Source organism: Ambystoma mexicanum, chromosome 7p (assembly GCF_040938575.1).
Source record: "Ambystoma mexicanum isolate Mex_15411 chromosome 7p, UKY_AmexF1_1, whole genome shotgun sequence".
Classification (NCBI taxonomy): Eukaryota; Metazoa; Chordata; class Amphibia; order Caudata; family Ambystomatidae; genus Ambystoma; species Ambystoma mexicanum.
In genome coordinates, this window is record NC_090939.1 from 232,158,818 (window position 1) to 232,179,533 (window position 20,716).

The following is a 20,716-nucleotide window of genomic DNA, read 5'->3' on the forward strand; positions in this document are numbered from 1 at the left end:
ACTGTGCAAGTCTGGCCTTCCCTCAGTACAAGGAAGAAGAGTTTGCAGGGGTGTCCTTTCCTTTATGATTCCTTCCCCATAGGTGAAGAATCTGAAATTTGTCTAGATTTCTTGGAACCTAGTAATGCTGGAGCTTCTGCTCCCATCCCAGTTCTGTCCCGTAGCCATGTTTCTCATGAGGGTAGTATTCAGGAAGCAGGTGCAAGTACCTCCACTATTAGGAACACTGGGCCCAGTCCTACTGATGTAGCTTCCTCCATGGTAAACCCACAAGCTCTTGCCAGATCTCCTGTGGGGGAATACTCAATTGGCTGATAGGCCCTCCCTCGATGTGCCAGTAGCACCTGTCATGAGAGCTGTGAATGGTGAAACGGTCAGGGCATCTGTCAATGGAAGGAGAACTGTTCCTAGATGTGTTTTGGGTGAGATCAGTCTTCAAGAAGTGGGTCCTAAAAGACACTCCCCAAACTCTCAGAGCACTAGGTCTCAGAATCAGGCTGCCTAAACCAAGCCTAAGGGAAAGCCTAGGCCTAAGGGGAAACCCATGGCCAGAAGATTCGGTAAAAGAGGCAGAGGGAGAGAGAATATTCCTCCTGTCCTACCTACAACGTCCGTTGAGTACGTTGGTAGTGTCCCTAATCCAAGCTTGGAAGGACAACCAGATAATCTTGGATCCAACGGGACTCCTGAACTACCCAGTCTGCTGGTAGACGAGATCCCTTGGGGGGTGGGGGGTGGTGAGAGAGAGAAGTATGTGCCAGCAGAGATAGAAACCATCCTTGAAAGGCCTGCTACCAATGGGAAGGTTTCCCACCAGTGAAGCAAAGAATACAACAGGAAGGTGAGTTACTGAAATTTAAGACCACAGGCACATCAGAGGAAACCTTGAGAGGTTGGCGGTTCTTAGGGGTGTGTGGCCCTCCCACCTACAGTTGGTGTGTAACGTTACCCTGGTGGTTCATCCTAATGCCAGGAGTGGTCTAACATACATTTATGCTGCCCCTAGATGGAGGTCCCAGAAGAAAACCACTGTAGCTGTATCACTGTCTGTCACCAGCTGACAGGAGTGAGAACGGTATTCAGTCCATCCAGAGTTCACTTTTAGGAGTAGACTTATTTAAACCAGAAACCAGGCCTAAATTAGTTAGCCCTTTGACTCTGAAGACCTCAGGCAATAAGTGACAATTGGTGGTTGCTGATCACACCACCATATGTCTTTATGTCAACCCACACAGAATGACTGCTATGTCAGTCACTGACACCTTACTGAGTGTCAGGACCAGCAGCAGCACCTCTACTGTATACAGTAATGGTCAGACCCAGAGGAGAGGGGTGGGTGAAGTGATCTGTCAATTATAAATTAGCTGTCATTCACAGGAAAATGGTCAGAGAGACAGACTTGCCAGTTCTATCCTGAGTTTGACTGCAGCCTGAGAAGGGAATGGGACCTTCTCCTGTCAAACTTATTTTCTAAATCTCTGAACACATGTGAGTGGTCTGGGCCTTGCCAACTTTCCCAACCAACCAGAAAGGTAAACTCTTCAGAAGGCCTTGATCGACCTACATAGAGTTCCCTATGAATAGTGTGGAGGATTCTGCCTTGAGAGATATTGGAGTCCTGCTTATGGCAACAGAAAGGGGACCAGAGAAATCAGAGTGTCTCCCTGTCCTGTGCCAGAGCAGCCCTCATAATGGCTTCAGTGAGGATGACCTACTGTCTCCTCCCCTGACCCCAGATCAGCGAGGGAAGGTGGAGAGTCTGCAGAGGCAATCTCCCCCCCTTGTTTGCACGGATGCCCAGTATAGCAGATTGGTGTGAGTCAAACTGCATCATGTGAATTAAAGTGAACCCAACAGGTTTGGGTGTTGTGGTGGTTCAAATCCACAAACAAGAGGTTCTGACATATGGTGCATGATCCACCCTGTGTTGGGACAACAGGTGTTTGAGCCCTCTAACAGTCACAAGTCCAGTTCTAAGGATCTGGAGAAACATACAGGTACATCCAGTTTGGGATTCTGTATGGACACTAGAGCTCTGTTTGCTCTCCCCAAGACAGATACACACTCCCCACCAAGAGGTGTCAACTTGGTGGATCAGCTTGGTACTGAAAAGTGCAGTAGAATTTAGGATATTTCTGCAGGGTATGACAGCATATCTCCGTCAGTCTGTGCTAGGGAGGAGACAGCAGTTTCGGTCTTTTCAGAGCCTTACTTCAGTGTATGGACTTCTGAATTGGTGGCTGCAACGGACACCTGTGAAACGAGATTAAACCCTGATCTGAATGGGAGAAAGGATCTCAGCAATACATATCTGGATGATATGGCAGATTCTAAACACTCTTGGAAGGAACTAGGAATAATTCAAAATACTGTGCCAGGACCTTCATCAGGGCAACTTGTTCAAGAAGACAAGTGTCAGACTGAACAGGAGCCATGGGCTTCTTTCAGCATATCCTTGGTGTAGGTGGAGGCCATTTGCAACCTCTTGTCAGTGAAGTACATAATTTACAGAACTGGGCAACACCCGCAACCAAAACCCAGGTGAGGACTTTCCTGGGACTCACTGGGAAAAACAGGAGTGAAGCGGCAGACTATAGCAATATAGCGGTCCCTTTGATTGCCCTCACTAAGGGAACCTAAAGAATTCTTATGGGCCCTGGAGCGTGAGAAGGCCTTCATTGGCTTGAAAGAATCCCTTGGCCCGGCACCTAGTCTCAGAGCACCTGATTTGAAGAGACCCGTCATAGTGCCTGGTGGTGCCCAGGTATATCCTAAAAAGAGCTGGCGGAACCAGTTTCCCGGTTCTAGCCTCCCAATTATGGAATACAATTCCACAGGACATCAAATCTATCCCTACCTTTCAATCATTCAGAAGTCACGTCATCACATGGTTACTGAACAAAAACTAACACTACCTACCTCACACTTGACATCACCTTGTACCCCACCCCTCTAACTGTATATATCTTTATCCTTGCCCTGCCATTGCTATTTGAATGTATTATTTGTATTCTACCTGTATATACTGCATAAACTGTATAAACTGTATCCTGTAACCATTACCCTCAAGTGCCAAGATACCCCTGGGCCAGGCGCGCTATATAAATAAAATAAACAAACATAGTGCAGGCAGATGCCTATGACACTGGGATAGTAGGAACACTATCACAGCTTAATGACAAAGGTGGGGAACAACCTATATATCACAGGGGGTCTACATTAAGATTAGATATGGTGGAGCTTAAAGCAGCTCCTTTGAATCCGGCATTAACAATTGAGAAGGAGCTGGTACATAGCGATCCACAACTTCAAAATGTAAAAAATGTTTTCTTATGACCCCTATGCTTTAGCTGTCATATAAATGCGTGCTACTGCTTATTTATAGATTGTCCCAAATGTACAGAGTTCAATTCACATAGGTGTGTTTGCTTGGCATAAGTTAGTTTGGGGAGCCAAAATGAGCTCTCGGTTGCTGTTGGTGCCAAGCTAGCTAGGCTCGTCTAAGCTACAAGCAGGAGCTAAATAGCGCCTAGCTCCCCTCAATTTCAAACCCTGCATCCATTACCAGTTTAGGAGTCGAGAACTCAGGTGGCCCAAGGTGGAGAAGAAATATTTCTCAATTATATGTTGCCTTAAGAAGTTGAGGTCCTACACCTCTATGGGACTCCCTTCACTGTGTATGCTCACCCTAAGACTTTCAAGTGGTTGGTGGATATTAAGGGAGAGAAGCCAAAGTTGTTCAGATAGTTCACAAGTCTACGGACCTTGAACATTACCATTAGGCTGAAAGCCAGATCCCAAATTTAGTAAGGCTGACGGACTGTCCAACTGGGATAACCGACTGGAACAGAGTACTCATCCAGCAGTGGATTATTTCTCCCTACCCCTAATCTGGGGGGGTGAGGGATGCGAGCGTTAGGAAATATTTCTCTTTACAGCACACTTCCCTCCATTTTTATGGACCCCCAAACTGTTAGCTTTTATTTTTAATCTCAGCTGCTCCTTTTGCAGTGCAGTGAAGCCTTCAGCTTCACTACACTTGCGTTTGCTCATTTGTCATGGGGAAATTGACATGTCCTTCAGGCTGTCAGTACAGGAAAACATTGTTTTCCTTAGTCTTGTTACATAGTTATCACTTTTGGTAATTAGTTTCATCATTGTACAATGCATCTTACTATGCAGTACAATGGGGTGTACTTTTTGTTTTACCCTAGACTAACACTGCCAAAGGAGGCGAATGGGCACCGATTGGATGTTCGGAGGGCAGTGCTAATGCACACTGGAGGGACTAAAGGTTTTTGGAAAGCGAAACACTTGTTTGAACATTTGGGGCCTTAAGGGGTCTCAATTAGTCTGTGGATTTGTTTGGTCATTTGCATGGCAGATAAGGTGGCAGGGGTTTCTCTGCCGGTGATGATTCAGGGGTGGTCGACCAAGCGCATAGCAATATACTGGACGGATGCACAGGGTGTCTCTGCAGGACATTTGCAGGGCAGTTAATAGGCCAACAAGAATACATTCACCAGACATTATCAGCTGAATGCAGTCAGTCAGGCTTTTGGTACCAGCGTTCTGAGTTCTGTCATGCACTTGTGGGTGTAAGGGGTCCGTTAATAAAAGTGGTGATGGGGTATGTTGCAGCATACATTGTGTGCTATGTTTCATAGTCCCTTTGATCAGTGTATTTGGTATTCCTCAAACTTAAGTACTGGGACTAGGAAGAGGGGCATTGAAGTAACACTTATATTACGTAACAATAATCCTCATTGCAAGCCTACACCCTGTGAACGCCCCGCTTCCTGTCACCAAGCATCCCTGGGAACAGCCATAAACCAGTTCCACCTGTTGTGTCCATCATGAGGGAGGGTGGGGCGGGATCTAGCATGGGTAAGCAAGAGCTGTGGAGAGAGGGCCTGTCCCTGCTTATGTTGGCCTACCTGTGATGTCCCTCCCTCTTCCTGTCACCAAGCCACATCCTTGAGCCCTGGGTACAGCCAGAAAGCAGTTCCACCTGTTGTGTCCAGGGGTGGGCAGACTCTGGAGTGGGGAGCAACATCCTCATAAGCGTGTGGAGAGAGGACCTGGCACTATTTTCGTGGTAGCTGGCAGTGGTGTGCTGAACGTGTAGGTGGTGGCAGAGAAGCTGAGGGGGCCCTTTAGAAGGTAGCCTGTCCCTTGTCTGACCTTCACCATCTTCCCCCTTTCACACCTCTTGTTCCTCTCTCCCGCCCAAGCTGCTATTTTTCCCCCTGTCGGCCTGCCAGTCGTCTCGGCCCCTGTTCTTCTCCCTCCCTCTTCCCCCCTTCTCTCTGCCCTCACCCTCTTCTCCCACTACCTCCCCACCAGCTATTTTTCTCCTTGCGCCTCTCATCGCTTCCCAGCTGCCCATTCTTTCTTCTCTGTCCCCCCACTACCCTCTCCAGTCTCTCACTTTCACCCCCTCTCACCTGCTTCCCAGCAGTACCTCACTCGGCTTTTCCCTCTCCAACCCTTTCTTTCTTCCGTTGGTATCCCTTATTTCCCCTGTTACATCAAAGAGTACTCCACAGGCCCCGGGTCCCATGAAAGTGGGTGTGCCTAGCTTGTATGACTGCAATCAATGCCCCACCTTGTACCCGCAGCCCAGTGCAGACAATCATTGTGTCCAGTGTGCCTAACATACTCTGCTGGCAATAAGTCTACTTCTCTACTTGTAAGAAATCTGTTCTGCAAAGACGTGTTGCCTGCCTGTTATTGGCTGAGGTGGGACCCAGTCTGTCTCCATACACAACGCACTCTCACCAGGTCAGTTATTCCTGGCCCAAAACTGTGGCTCTGCCTAAGGTCTACCACAAAATCTTCCCGGTTTTGGCCTGGCTCCCAAATCCACAAGAGATTAAGGGTTGATGGACCAGGCACAGGGGTGCCTGGGGAAGAACTATTGTTATTAAGAGGTGTGAATGGTGGGCGAAGGCAAGCAGGAGGGGAGCACAGCACTGCTTTCTATGTTAAATAATGACCCAAGCAGGTAAACCTGTATTGCATTGCATTGCATTTTCTTTCACTGCAAACACAATTTAAAACCGTAAATCCTAATGAGACTTATTCTGGCTCACAGACACTTGCAGGCCGCTACTACAATCATCCAGTCAGGATGGGAAAAGCAATGCTATAATCATATTTTTGTTGCCCATATTTATATATCAATTGATATAATATTACACTAGTTCCTTATGTAGTCTGTGTTCTTTTCAATCCATTGTTACACAACAACCCAAACTAACAAATACTTGAATATTAACTATAAAATGGAAGATATACGGTCATGTGCTTAAAATCACACACTAGGCCTAAATACTGATTTCACCACTGACCGTGGGCATGCCACAAACTACTTCTGATGCTCCACCACATCCTGCAAAACTGTTTTATTAAGTTGGGCGCACTAAAAATAAATCTTGATGCCTTTTCAGGGAATGTTGAGCCTGTCCCCCCTCCTCACCTTTTCCGCCACTGTGAGAAACCCGAGGGTATCCTCACATCTACTCCCCTTGGATCCTCTGCTCAGGTGGCCAGGGAAAGGCCATTGATTTTGGATCCTGGCCCTGGGGGTGGAAATGCAAGGTAGGATCACCTGGGTGGGGGTTCTTGGGGATTGGGAAAAGGATATCTGCAGGCGAGACATGGTATCACGCTTTTCCTTGTGAGAGCCAAACTCCCCCTGCCTTTATAGGCTACATCAAACCAATTCCCCTCAATCATACCATTATAGAACTGGGACGAGGAAGGGGCGACTAGGAGTAGTCCACACTAACATGTAATTTCATCACTCTAGTCCTTACACAAGGACACAAGGAAGAAGCATACAGACTGGTGTAAGGGTCAGGCATGTCTCGGTAGTACTCCATTAACTATAATCAGGCAATTGTACCAGAGGACTCACACCTGGAACCTGTCAAATGGTTGCAGGTGTATAAAAGGTGGAGCCAATGAGGATAACGGAGAGACAAGCAGGAGAGAGAGCCACAGCAGTGGGACCCTCATTGGTCGGGTGGCCGTAGCAGGAGCTGCGGACACGAAAGAAATCAGGTAGCCGCAAGCTACCTACAGCATCCGTGGGAAGCCGGCAGAGCTGCAGGCACCCCAGAGAGAGTGGACCAAAGTGAGAGCGGGGCTCGCAGTCCAAAGGAAACGTATCGGCGGAGCAGAAGATGAGAAAGCAGCTGCTGGGAGGAGACACCAGGGACCGGTGAGTGCACAAGAGGAAAAAACTCAAACCGGGGCACTCCTGTGGAAGCAAAAGTGAAAGTGGAATTAACAAAAGATGAGATCCAAAGTATGGTTAACCCCAAGCAACTGGTTTTAATGAAAATTGTGAATAAGATGAACTGTGAGCAGCAGAATAAAAGCTCAGAACTATAGAATACCTAACTAAATGAAAGCTTTTGACAAACCGCTGAACAGATGACATGTTTGTGTGAAGTACACATACAATCTATTGAAAACAAAGAACGAATCTTAGGAAATGCAGTGAACAGCAAAGATTGAATAATGCTGTACGAGTACTTAAACAATAATCTCCACTTGCTTCACTTATTCTTCATACTTGGTTTGTATAGGAATAAGTATGAGCAGTTAAATTCTGGTTTTCCTCTCTTCTCACTTATTCTTGATACTCCAGATTTACTGGGACGAGTAGGGGTCTCCTCATTTTTACTCTTCCTTCTCACACACTCTCGATACCCGATTGGTACTGGGACGAGTATGAATGTTTCAACTATTGTTATTCGTTGTCCCCCACCGCGTATCCCACCTTCCCTGTTACCTGCGTTCCTCAGGGATAATGTCACCGGGTTGTATGCACCTGGGGAACCCTCTGGATCAATTGTCAGGTGGGCTCTCTGGTCTCTCAGTGGTCACACAGGTTCTTTCCAGTTTCCTCGGTTATCTCACACTGCTTCTTCTAGTGTCAGCGTAGTTAATGGACTGCCTAGTCCACAACGGCTTGTTCATGGTCATGCGCCCTTCTACCTCTGGGTGTGGAGCGCTATATAAATAAATAATAATTTTAAAAAACGGTATGGTCATCTTTCTGGACTGCACGGCTACTGTCAGCACTTGGCTTCTCCCTTGGATTCCAGGCATACACCAGTGTGTTTGGCCTTTTGCTCCGTCTTAGACGCCTAGCGCCCCATCTTATTTCAGTGGGTCTTTGTGAGATTGTTTAAAACTATTCCTCTTTCGGGTCTCTGCCTCCTCTCTTTATCACGCTGGCATGGGACTTCTCCAGCAGAGTGTAAATGTCCTTCTTTTCTGTCCGACACATGATCATTACGTTTCCACTGTTTTTCTTTGTCTAAGTACATTTCAATTTTCCATTCAGAGGCAGCAATGCTCTGATTACTTACTGGAAATCTTCATTACTTCTAGTCCTACTCTTCCTCGTCACAGTACTTAACTCATGAGGGCCCCTGCCTCCGAAACAGGACCTTCTTTTATTAATTTTATTCCTATAACTCCTCCCCCACACCCATGTCACTTAGTTTTATATTACCAAGCCTTAGCATGGGACCTTTCCCGCAGGGAGGATGAAGAGGGTTGTCAGTACTGTGACAAGGAAGAGCAGAACTAGGAGTAATGAAGATTGCCGGTAAGTAATCAGAGCATTGCCTCCACGTCCACTCTTCCTCGTCCAAGTACTTACCGCATGAGATATACCAAAGTGTTACGCTCACCTGGTATCCACAGGGACCCCACCCAGCCCTGGTTGGATGATTTGCACTCTCAAACCCTCTCCTGGTCCCTTGTTAAGGCCTCTGGTTAAAGATGGGTCTGCAATACAGGTGTAACGCTCACCTGATTCCCACGTAGGCGCAGGTCTGGCTTCGAGTGCTGATGCTTCTTCAATGGTGAAGCGCAGGACTCTGAAGATGGACAGGAAGGGCCCTCTACTCTGGCTTCTCCGGCTTGCAGGAATATTCCCCTGTGCGTGAAAAGGGAGTATTACCTACTGACTGAGTTATGCTCAAGCCTCCCACTCTCTTCCAACCCTCCACGATACCCTTCCACGATTCCCCGTGAAGTCTCACCTTAGGGTCAGGAAGGATGAGCTCTCCATCCTGCTTCTGATGCAGGGGCGCGTTGAAACCCAGTTACTTCACTGGATTGAGGATTGATGGGAGTTCAGGTAAGCTTGACTATTCAGGTAAGGCTCTGTAAAAGTTCAGTTGCAAGTTCAAAAGTCCAAGCTTAATAATAATGTTCATTGTCTTTTTGCAGCAAGCGCTAATGCTTATGTCTTTTTTCCCCTTAGGGGCCGGGGTTCGGAATGCCGGAGATATGGCGCCAACCCGAAGTGAAACGTGCAGTTCCAGTTCCAGTAAATGACAGGTTAGTTCTGGATGAGCGCTCGGGAACTGTCTTTGCATATGCTCATTCAATGTCTTTGTCTTTTTTCCCCATAGGGGCCGGGGTCCGGAACATGCCTGGAAGCGGCAAGACCCGAAATGAAATGGGAATGACCCAACAGGTAAATCTTATTCCCTTCCTTCTCTCACCTCTTATTCTTGTCTTTTTCTCTAGGCTCTGGGAAGTGGCTGTGTATCCGGATGATCGCTGCTGAAGATGGAGGAACCCAGGAAAGGTGAGTGAAATGCAGCGCTGCAGCGATCGTAACGAAATGCTTCTAAAAATAATGTCTTCCCTTTCAGGATCGTCGGTGATGTCTCCGTGGTGCAGATGTAGCTGGTAAGGTCTCTTGTCTCCCTTTGCAGGTGACCCAGGATGCTGACAGGCGTGGCTGAAGTCCAGATGCAGGAGCTGACACGGTGAGCGTCCAGCTGCGAAGAGCAGAACAACGCGAAGCGTGAGTTGCTGATCGGGTGTGGTTTAAATAGCTTTGGAAGAAGTTCCAAAAGTGTATCCTTCCTCCGATCAGGTATGTATCCTTTCCCGACCACACCCGGGTGGAAAGTAATCCCACAGGTAAAGTAGTTCCATTCAGGCCTCAAGAGGGCCTGGATGTGGCAGCATGGTCTGCATCAGGTAAGTCCACATTTAAAACACTTGAACACATGTCTAGCTTTATGAGTCTGGCGTCTAAGGCGCCAGGACAGGGGTCCAACATGAGCCTGGCGCCTAAGGCGCCAGGACTGCGTCCAAAGGGCCCCACCTTGGGCCCGCTGGCACTCCCCTGGGGGAAATGATGCCTGCCTCTGGGGTTGCTGGGTCGGACCTGGCTCCTTGGAGGTAGGCTTCATGACAATAGGAGAGCTGGATTCAATACCAGATTGTCTTTCTGTTTTCCCACCTCCCTTGGCCTCAACTCCTTCTCCCCTTTGGGCCTTCTTCTCACCTTAATATTGTAAAAGGTGGATTCTCCGTCCTGCTCCTCGTGGCAGGGGCGGGTAGATGTTGGGGGGGGGCAAGCAGCGACCAAGTTACTTCACTGGTGCAAGCCCCCCTGTGGGAATCCAGGCCTGCTGCCACTCGGTAGGTTTTCTGCTTGACAGTCTTTATATGCAGTTCTTATGTTCCTCTTAGTTTGAATAATAATGTCTTGCTTCTTTCCTTTTAGGTATGGAAAGGTGTTTTGGTGTCGTCATGCAGTTTAAAGATGAGCATGGGCCGGTAGGTGAAAGCGCGGTGTGCACGATGCTGTCCCGTGAATAATGCGCGATGCGCAGCACTGTTTCGCCTTTTATATTGCTAACCTGTGCCTTTTCTTTCCTTGCAGGTCGCGATGTTCCTCACCGAGCGCCGTAATGTTCCAGCGATGATACTGACCAGGAGATGACTACTCAGGTAAGAATTGTGTGGCTTTCTTCGATCTGGAGGAAATGTGAGTAAAGGCTTACTAATGCTGTCTTTCTTTCTCCTCTTTCCAGGTTATGGTATTCCAGGATGCACAAGGTGCCGGATGATGGAGTTCGTACCTTAAGGTAAGTGGAACTGAAGTCGATGATGGATTGAAGACAGGATACTGTTCCAGGTACGTTTCGTAGTGTTCTTTCTCTCTCTGCAGGTCCTTGGTTTCAGGTAATCTGGCATCAAAGAACTGGACACGGTGAGCATTACGCTGCCCACAGCAGAATAACGCAAAGCATGTTCTGCTGTTTAGGTGCGGTTTAAATAGTTTCAGGTAAAGTAGTCCAGGTAAAGGAGTCCCAGGCGTGCCGTACCCAAAAGACTAGACTCATTTCCTTGTAACTGAACTATGTGTGTGCCTCCATGTTGGCTGAACCCCCCCAGTTATATAGTCCCAAGTAAATAGTCCCATTCTAATGTTGGTCTTCATGACGGTTATGAAGCTGGCGCCAAAGGCCAAAGGCACCAGGACTGACTCCAAGAGAGTCTTGGATGAGGTTTTAAGGCCTTTGACTTGGCCCTTACTGGAAGGCTGATTTGCCAGTGAGGGCCAGGGGTAAGGGTCATGACACAAAGCAGCAACGGGGAAAAGGTCCCAATGAGACACAGAGTCAAAACAGTGCAGAAACACACACCTTTAATAGCTCCAAATGTACATCCCCACAGACAAAACTCCAACCCCGAAGGAACCAACCCCGAGTGGGAGACATTCAACCTATGGTGGTTGATGAAGGTGCTCTGATCAGCCCAAGTGGCAGCCCTACAAATCTCCTGTAGAGAAACCCCCCTTGTATCGGCCCATGAGGCCGCCAAACCTCTGGTGGATCGACCCTGAACGTGCGCAGACACAGGCAGGCCAGAAGCCACATAGGCCATGGAGACCACAACACGGATCCACCGGCTAATGGACACCGCAGATGCCTTACGCCCAGCCCCAGCCGGGCCAAATGTAACCAGAAGACTAAGAGAGTGGCGGAAAGGGGCAGTCCTAGCCAAATACTCCAACACCGGCCGCCGCACATCAATGTTATGCCAAGCCACTTCCTCTGGCGTTTGCGGATTCTGAAGAAAGGCAGTGAGAACCAGATCCTGAGAGGTTTGAAACCGAGAAATAACTTTAGGGAGAAACTTCGGATCACACCTCAGCACCACCAAGTCCGGCAGAACCCTCAGGAAAGCAGGGGGTTGGCATAACAGAGCCCCAATCTCCCCAAGCCTACAGGCAGAAGTTATGGCAATCAGAAAGGCAGTCTTCAATGTCAGATGTTTCATATCGGTCTCGGAAATGGGCTCAAAAGGAGGCCCTTGAAGGAACTTTAAGACAAGAGGGAGATCCCAAGGTGGAAGCCCATTATAAGTACAAGGACGGAAAGTAGAAAAACCCCTGAGCAACTTCCCCACCAACATCTCCCCATCCAAGTGCCCATCAGAGTCCCCCAAAAGGAATTTTATGGAGGCCCACTGAGAGTGAAGCGTGGAAACCGCCAGGTTCTTGTCAAACGCATCCGGGAGTAATTGAAGGATAGCAGGGAGGCCAGAACGTAGGGGAGGGATCCTACACTGCCCACACCAGTCCTGGAAATGGCTCCAATGCCTGCCGTAAGCCTTCAGAGTGGAGGGTCTAAGAGCATTCATTATGGACTCTACCACAGGACCAGAGAACCCCTGAGATATCAGCCTAGCCTGCGCAATAGCCACACTGCCCATTGCATCTGGCGGACCCCCAACCGCAGATCCCCTAGAAGGGGACAAGGTCACTTCGGAACCAGCCAAGGGTCCTGGGACCGAAGCTCCAACAGAGAGGGGAACCAACTCTGGCGGGGCCAGAACGGAGCCAACACTACAGTCACCCTGGACACTCTGATGCGCTGAACCACACGGGGCAGAAGGGGAATGGGTGGAAAAGCATAAAGGAGACCCTGAGGCCACGGCACAGAGAGGGCGTCCACCCCCACGCACCCTCAGCCTGAAAACGAGAGCAGAAGAGGGGAACTTTTGCTGCGGCCGGAGATGCAAACAGATCCAGAACATGAGATTAATTAATGAAAATACAGGACTCTGCGCCAACAACTCAAGTTGAGTTAAATCTTAGATTATGCTTTATTGATCATCCATGACCATTGAGCCCATAATTGATAACATGTTTCGGCTCCACTGAGCCTTTTTCAAATCCGGGCTACCCATAATTGTAATATAGGACATACAATATATCATAGTCAAAAAACAATTTGTATGAACGACATCATAAAGTATAACATAATACCAGTTTTCAAATATCGTGACCACAAAATATGCATAATAACATGAAAGAAATTAGACAGAAAAACAAGGATGGGCAAAAGGGAAGGGTTCATGGGTGTAGAAAAATAGGCAAACATATCATAATACATTGTTATATTTGAGTAAACAGAAAAAGAGCACAAAAAACAGAAACAAAAACACAAACAAAAAGAAAAAAGAACCCATTAGTAATCATTATTCTTCAATTCATTGAATAATATAACCAAATTCTGCAATGGTCCCTTAAGACAAACTGACAACTTGGTGGATGTCCTTACCCGAAATTTGATGTAACCAGTTCTTATGACTATTTGTCCATGTAGTAGTAACGGGGTACAATCCCCAATATCAATCTAAACAAAAAATGTAAGTAGCGAAGGTAAATAAAACTGATTGTCCAATTTAGAATATACATTAATTGTGTATATCAAGGTTGCCTATGGCAACTAGGCATTTTCACTTATGAGAATAAATCCCGCCCTTCACCAAACGGGCAAAACAACTCTAGTTAATGGTCACAGGCCATTTCTGCCTTATTCAAAACAATTCATTATAAGTTCCGTAGTGAAGACAATTGTAATTAACCATCATTACGTGAAATGATGACGCATTTCAAATATAGAACTCGTATTTCAAGTACGGAAATCACAACATATAGCTTATTTTGTTGCTACTCGTCAAGTACCATTAAAGCTAAATCTCATTGAAAAGTAAACCATGAGATAAGCGGTCCTCTCTTACCAGTTCCTGGAACACAAACAGTCACACGCGTCGGCAGGTAAGCCGAACGCTTACCAGGTATGTCTTCTTATACTAGGCGTCATCACTGTGCGCGGTTACCACGGCGACGCAAGGACAAGCGTCGTCATTGAAAACCGCATTCTATCCCCCAGCATTCTACAAATTACATATGCTATATAATTCAAAATATTTGAATAAAGCCTGAAAAACTAACAAAGCATGTATACGCTTCTCCTGACCCAATTTATATTTGTTGAATACTTAAATGGTTACTATCACAATAATGTATAATCACGGGCACTAATGCACCTAACTACAAAAGGTTGGTGAGCATTACACGCAACATTCAAATAACATACTGAGCTACCAATTATAATGGGGTGTCCCTTTAACAACACCCTGAAATACATGTAACCTCCTAATAAACAATGAGCCGTGTTCTAAATCAAGTATAACAATGAAAATTATTCGAGCTTGAGAAACCAGATTGCAATGTACTACATCTCACAAGAATGAAACCATTTCATTATCTGTATTAAGTCCTGTATTTGTCGAATTGAAGTAACAAATTGCTCTTGCTTCCGCTTGTCGTAACACCTTCACTCTGTCACCACCTCTTTTGTTCAAGGATACTTGTTTAAGACCAATGAATCTAATTTCCGATTTGAGATGTAGCTGATGTGTTTTTTGCCAATGTTCAGCTAACGGAAGTGATGGGTCTTGACTGCCAATTTTGGCTAAATGTTCACGGATACGGATTCTCAACTGTCTCTTGGTGCTACCAATATATAGTTTGTGGCAGACACAGATGATGCCATATACTACAAAAGTTGTTTTGCAATTGATTCCTTGTTTAATGATCTAACATTTTCCATTTTTATCTTCGAATTCCGTTGTTCTTTGGTATGCATATTTACATTGTGGACAGACTCCACATTTCCTGAAACCAGAATCTTTCTTGTGTAACCATGTACCTTGAGTAGTGCTCTCAATGTCCGGTAATAACGATGGACTAAGGATGGATTTAAGTGTATTTGCTCTTCTGAAGGTAATGCGTGGATGATCACTCACAAACTCACCAATATGACTGTCCAATTTAAGTAGGTACCAATGTTTGTTCAAAATTTTTCGTAATCTCTGGTGGTCTGAACAATATTGAGTGATAAAGCTAATCGGCATGTTAGCTTCCAAATTATTCCCTTGTCTCTGTCTCAAAGTATCCTGCTGCTGCATCAATTTGGTTCTCTTATATGCTTTACTTATGTCTTTTTGGGCATATCCCCTCCTTCTAAAACGTCGTCGTAATAAATTACATTCCTCTTCAAATTTTAAGTTACTATTACAATTTCGTCTCGCTCTGATATATTCACCCAATGGTATATTGGTGATAGTTGGTCGAAAATGACAACTTTTAGCATGTAATATTGAGTTAACTTCAGTTGGTTTTCTGAATGTAGTTGTTTGTAGTACTTGATCTTCCAAATATATTGTCAAGTCCAAAAAATGTATCCGCTGTTTGTTGCATTCTCCAGTAAATTGAATATCAAAACAATTAAGATTTAACTTGTCCACAAATGCGTGAAATTCCTCTATGCTACTATCGACGATGCAAAAAACATCGTCGATGTACCTTGTCCAAAATTGGATTTTCTCAATGAAAAACGATTCAGTGTATATTGCTTTGTCTTCCAACATCCCCATGAAGATATTCGCCAATGCTGGGGCATATTTAGTACCCATAGCTACCCCCTTGGTCTGTTGGTATACCTTGTTGTCAAAGGTAAAGACATTGAGATCAAACGTGAGATGTAACATTTCTTTAATCATGTTCAAATGGTTATAATACAAGGCTGTTTTTTGCATCGTCGATAGTAGCATAGAGGAATTTCACGCATTTGTGGACAAGTTAAATCTTAATTGTTTTGATATTCAATTTACTGGAGAATGCAACAAACAGCGGATACATTTTTTGGACTTGACAATATATTTGGAAGATCAAGTACTACAAACAACTACAATCAGAAAACCAACTGAAGTTAACTCAATATTACATGCTAAAAGTTGTCATTTTCGACCAACTATCACCAATATACCATTGGGTGAATATATCAGAGCGAGACGAAATTGTAATAGTAACTTAAAATTTGAAGAGGAATGTAATTTATTACAACGACGTTTTAGAAGGAGGGGATATGCCCAAAAAGACATAAGTAAAGCATATAAGAGAACCAAATTGATGCAGCAGCAGGATACTTTGAGACAGAGACAAGGGAATAATTTGGAAGCTAACATGCCGATTAGCTTTATCACTCAATATTGTTCAGACCACCAGAGATTACGAAAAATTTTGAACAAACATTGGTACCTACTTAAATTGGACAGTCATATTGGTGAGTTTGTGAGTGATCATCCACGCATTACCTTCAGAAGAGCAAATACACTTAAATCCATCCTTAGTCCATCGTTATTACCGGACATTGAGAGCACTACTCAAGGTGCATGGTTACACAAGAAAGATTCTGGTTTCAGGAAATGTGGAGTCTGTCCACAATGTAAATATGCATACCAAAGAACAACGGAATTCGAAGATAAAAATGGAAAATGTTGGATCATTAAACAAGGAATCAATTGCAAAACAACTTTTGTAGTATATGGCATCATCTGTGTCTGCCACAAACTATATATTGGTAGCACCAAGAGACAGTTGAGAATCCGTATCCGTGAACATTTAGCCAAAATTGGCAGTCAAGACCCATCACTTCCGTTAGCTGAACATTGGCAAAAAACACATCAGCTACATCTCAAATCGGAAATTAGATTCATTGGTCTTAAACAAGTATCCTTGAACAAAAGAGGTGGTGACAGAGTGAAGGCGTTACGACAAGCGGAAGCAAGAGCAATTTGTTACTTCAATTCGACAAATACAGGACTTAATACAGATAATGAAATGGTTTCATTCTTGTGAGATGTAGTACATTGCAATCTGGTTTCTCAAGCTCGAATAATTTTCATTGTTATACTTGATTTAGAACACGGCTCATTGTTTATTAGGAGGTTACATGTATTTCAGGGTGTTGTTAAAGGGACACCCCATTATAATTGGTAGCTCAGTATGTTATTTGAATGTTGCGTGTAATGCTCACCAACCTTTTGTAGTTAGGTGCATTAGTGCCCGTGATTATACATTATTGTGATAGTAACCATTTAAGTATTCAACAAATATAAATTGGGTCAGGAGAAGCGTATACATGCTTTGTTAGTTTTTCAGGCTTTATTCAAATATTTTGAATTATATAGCATATGTAATTTGTAGAATGCTGGGGGATAGAATGCGGTTTTCAATGACGACGCTTGTCCTTGCGTCGCCGTGGTAACCGCGCACAGTGATGACGCCTAGTATAAGAAGACATACCTGGTAAGCGTTCGGCTTACCTGCCGACGCGTGTGACTGTTTGTGTTCCAGGAACTGGTAAGAGAGGACCGCTTATCTCATGGTTTACTTTTCAATGAGATTTAGCTTTAATGGTACTTGACGAGTAGCAACAAAATAAGCTATATGTTGTGATTTCCGTACTTGAAATACGTGTTCTATATTTGAAATGCGTCATCATTTCACGTAATGATGGTTAATTACAATTGTCTTCACTACGGAACTTATAATGAATTGTTTTGAATAAGGCAGAAATGGCCTGTGACCATTAACTAGAGTTGTTTTGCCCGTTTGGTGAAGGGCGGGATTTATTCTCATAAGTGAAAATGCCTAGTTGCCATAGGCAACCTTGATATACACAATTAATGTATATTCTAAATTGGACAATCAGTTTTATTTACCTTCGCTACTTACATTTTTTGTTTAGATTGATATTGGGGATTGTACCCCGTTACTACTACATGGACAAATAGTCATAAGAACTGGTTACATCAAATTTCGGGTAAGGACATCCACCAAGTTGTCAGTTTGTCTTAAGGGACCATTGCAGAATTTGGTTATATTATTCAATGAATTGAAGAATAATGATTACTAATGGGTTCTTTTTTCTTTTTGTTTGTGTTTTTGTTTCTGTTTTTTGTGCTCTTTTTCTGTTTACTCAAATATAACAATGTATTATGATATGTTTGCCTATTTTTCTACACCCATGAACCCTTCCCTTTTGCCCATCCTTGTTTTTCTGTCTAATTTCTTTCATGTTATTATGCATATTTTGTGGTCACGATATTTGAAAACTGGTATTATGTTATACTTTATGATGTCGTTCATACAAATTGTTTTTTGACTATGATATATTGTATGTCCTATATTACAATTATGGGTAGCCCGGATTTGAAAAAGGCTCAGTGGAGCCGAAACATGTTATCAATTATGGGCTCAATGGTCATGGATGATCAATAAAGCATAATCTAAGATTTAACTCAACTTGAGTTGTTGGCGCAGAGTCCTGTATTTTCATTAATTAATCTCTTCAACGTATGGGACGGTTAGGCTTTTTACCGTCCTTATACAGTTGACCTGCGACTTCATTGACCGGATTTTGAAACTTTTAATTTTGCACGTATAACTATCGGGATTGTAAGGAGTCGCCCTGGTGGAGCAAGATTTTTCAAAGCCACAGTTTTTCAGATCCAGAACATGGGTCCCGAACCTGACACTGATCTCTGCAAAGACCTGGGTCGACAGGACCAGTTCCACCGAGGAGGGAAACCGGCCACTGAGAAGATCCGCTCGAACATTGTCCACCCCTCTGATAAGCCACCAGGGACACCAAATGTGATTCCCCCACGCGCCTATCTGAGCTGCCAGGGCATTCAAGGAGCGCCGGAACCCCCTTGGCAGTTGACATAAGCCAAAGCTGTTGTATTGTCCATCCGGACCAAAACTGTCCAGCCTACCAGCAACCTCCTGAAGTACACCAGAGCCAGGAGAATGGCACACAACTCTTGCCAATTGGATGTTCGATGGCTATCCTCTGGATCCCACAACCCCTGAGCAGAGAGGACCACCAAAGTAGCCCCCCAACCCCTTCCACTTGCGTTGCTAGTAAGTGCGGTCACAGGAGGAATGATCAGGGGCAACCCAGGCCGTAGTTTCGAAACCCCCAACCACCACTGCAGGGAAACCCGCAGCGCTGGGGACACCGGAATCAAAGCCTTGAATGCTTGAGATGTCGGGAGCCACTGGGAGAGAAGGTAAGACACCAGGGGGGCGTAAATGAAGACGGGCCCAGGGAACTAGAAACATGCAAGAAGCCATGTGCCCCTGCAATTTCAGCAATAGGCGAGCCGGGACTTACTGCCTCCTGAGAACCCTGCCCAGAACAGCCAGCAAGTGAAGGACCCTCTCCAGGGACAGGAACACCCTCCCCATCCTGGTGCGAACCTGTGTACCAATGAAAACTAGATCCTGAGAAGCCTCCAGTTGAGACTTCTGCCAGTTCACCAGGAAACCCTAGTCCTGCAATGCCTGGCAGACCAATCAGAGATGAGACATGACAGTCCGCCGGCAGGACGCTGTGATCAACCAATCATCCAGGTAGGGAAAAATCTGAATGCCCCGCAGATGTAAGTGCGCCACCAGGGGAGCCACCAGCTTGGTGAATACTCTGGGGGCTGATCTCAGTCCGAACGGGAGCACTCTGAACTGAAAATGTCGGGATCCCATGGCAAAGCGGAAGAACTTCATGTGCCTGGGACGGAGAGCCACGTGGTAATAAGCATCCTGGAGATCCAGAGATGTCATCCAATCCCCCTTGAATGACATTGGAAGAATGTTCTGTAAAGGCTCCATTTTGAAGTGTTCGTTCTGGATAAAGCAGTTCAGGACTTTGAGGTCCAGAATTAGACGATACTTCCCCGAACGTTTGGGGACCAGGAACACCCGCGAGTAGAACCCCAAATCCCGAACAGGGAGAGGAACGGGCATGATGGCACTAATTCGGAGAGAGCGGCGTCCATGGCCAACCTCTTGAGCCGAAACCTGGGAACCACAGTCTGAACCATACAATGCTGGACAGGAGGAGACAGGAAATGCACTTGATAACCCCTTTGCACTGTGTCCAGAACCCATGAGTCGGAACACCACCTTTCCCATAATGGAAAAAACTGCCGGAGCCGCCCACCCACTGGCAATTCCTAACCGTCAGGATTTAGGTGCCGGACCAGGACACGAAGAGCGTGGAGGACCCCGACATCCCCTAGTTCTCCAAAAAGGAATGTGATGAAGAGCCAGGGAAAGACCTGCTGGTCATTGGACCAGCACCAGAGGAAGACTTCTTGGCCGTTGAAGGAGGCTTGCATCGAAGTTTGTCAACATGTTTGTCCACCCTAAAAACTTTGTGCACCTTATCCTCAAGGGAATCTCCAAAAAGCCTGGACCCAGTGAAAGGAAGTTTCAGGGCAGCCGCCTTCTGAGACCCATCAGTCTTCCAGTCCCTCAGGTGCAAATGCCTCCGGACAGATACTCCAGCCCCCATGGCCATGGGTGAACCACGCACCCCATCAAAAGCCAGATCGGCCAAAAGTTCAACCTGTCTCTGCATGTCTGTAAGCAAAGGGGCACAATCAGAGCCTTCATTGACAGCCTTCTTCAACTTCCTGAAACCATTAAGCACTGTTTCAGAAGTGTGGGAACTGTAGATATTAGCTGAAAGGGCCAGATACACCCCTTCATGAACCTTCTTAAGGCTGGAATTAACTAGGCGGTCCACTGGATCCCGGACGGCCGCCTCCTCGGCCGACATAGAGGAGCGACCCAACCAGGCGGGCGAGGATATCGTCGACCTCAACTGTATCAGACAGCAAAGTCTTGCCCTTGAATGGGTAAAGTTTGGACATGAAGCAGGGCATTGCAATCTTC

General features: G+C 45.7%; 1 protein-coding gene and 1 long non-coding RNA gene across 2 annotated transcripts in view; one reads left to right on the top strand and one right to left on the bottom strand.

Moving 5' to 3' along the window:
- LOC138525854 (carbonyl reductase [NADPH] 1-like) overlaps positions 1-20,716 on the bottom strand; it is a 96,415-nt gene that overhangs the window by 67,301 nt on the left and 8,398 nt on the right. The gene's annotated exons all lie outside the window — the stretch shown is intronic.
- On the top strand, positions 17,660-18,291 carry LOC138526545 (uncharacterized). The gene is made up of 2 exons (XR_011283619.1): positions 17,660-17,798; positions 18,181-18,291. It is a non-coding gene; the product is annotated as an uncharacterized lncRNA (long non-coding RNA).